Below are 1,715 nucleotides of genomic sequence, written 5' to 3'. Positions count from 1 at the left end.
AGAGGTACAAAGATACAAAGAGATAGAGAAGGGAGTAAAGAAGGATGGAAGGGGGTAGGGGGGGGGTACAATAAACGTGTCATGAGCTTGGGATTCAGTAATGTTTGCTTTGTTTGGGGAAAATTGTACAGCTCTCGCAACTGCATAATCATTTGAGCCTGCTGGGGTTCAGTTAAGTTCATCGGCCATACAAAGTCGTACCCTTTTGTATACAATGTGATCTGTGAACGACATATCACAGCAAAGGCATGGGGCCTGACATGACGCTAGGAGATAACAATGCATTCTGTTGGGAGCATTTTCAACGTCAGCCTTAACTCGTTAAGAACGACCGTATCGAACACACGTCATGTCTGATCGAAGACAATGTTGTGGAAAATTTCGAAGCACCAGACACAAATCAGAAACTCAACTTTCTGTGTTGCATTTTGCACGACTTTTTTGTTTTGTTTTAGGTAAAGAAAATAATATGTAACTTGAAAAATCGGTAAGAATATAATAAAACTGCACTTCTTTGTTCTAAGTGTCCCAAAACAATGCGTCTTCAAGCATTGTCGAGTGACCAGTGTATGCATCCTCTGTGGTTTAAATTAGTCAACTTTCCCTGACCCATTCAGCAATCATTTGTCTCAGGTTTTGTTACAAAGATTTATATGTATCCTTTCTTTCCTCTTATCTTCTGGGTATCTATCTTTCTGCTGGAACGTTGTATCCGTATGTATCCCTCCCAGATTGAATCTGATAGGAGGGTCGAAGCCAGCTTCCTAAATTATCTATGTGTGTGTGCATTAAAATATATTGCATGAGAAGAAAGGAAGTACTTGTAGTTAGAAAGGTTTTGAAAAAATGGGTATTCCAATGTAAAGCACATTGAGCTACTTTTTTTTAATGCGCTATATGATTGTTATATTATTATTATTATTATTATTATTATTATTATTATTATTATTATCATTATTACTATTATCATCATTATTATTATCATTATTATTATTATCTAAATGGTGTCCACGGGGGTGTAAAAACACTTACAAACAGAAAAAAACAAAACAATATCAGTAGCCCTATGTTCTTATGGCTATGTACTTCCACAGCCAAATTAAATACACAGCCAAAACCTACCAGATACTATTTTAACCACATTCTCGTTTGAAGCCTGAATATTCACGGCCTTTGATTCATCTACATGTACGCCTTGGGTCCACTAAAAACTGTATATCGTCTTGTCAGCAGCAACTGATAACAAAAGACACCAGTTCCGTTTGGACCGATATACATTGTATCTCAAATATGGGCATCTAGTCGATAATAAATTATGTTTTCGAGTATGTCTTCTCTTGCAGGTCAACGTTTTCAGGCTGGTTCGTTGTAATCATCGGGTTTTTTTTAATGTAGGCTATCATGGAAGCAGACACTTAACTCTACCACTCGATCCCGAGTTGTCATATCTTCTTATGTTATCTCTGTATCCGCTCTAAGTTTTCTCCGAACCTACCAAACCACTGACGTCACCGAAGAGTGGGCTCCACCATATGATTACTACTGACCTAGTTTCCCAATACATCATGGGTAGCGTTGGCCTAGTACAAACTGCAATACAAAATGTTGCATCAGCTTCTAAATTGGACTCACTGAGCTATGTGATCTTGGGCTTGGCATAATACTCAGAACTTGCTTGAGCGAATATGTTTGTCAGGGAATCCCCCACTCTCTGC

This window comes from Aplysia californica, unplaced genomic scaffold (genome assembly GCF_000002075.1).
Source record: "Aplysia californica isolate F4 #8 unplaced genomic scaffold, AplCal3.0 scaffold00450, whole genome shotgun sequence".
Taxonomy (NCBI): domain Eukaryota; kingdom Metazoa; phylum Mollusca; class Gastropoda; order Aplysiida; family Aplysiidae; genus Aplysia; species Aplysia californica.
Note: the sequence above shows the minus strand (reverse complement) of the source record.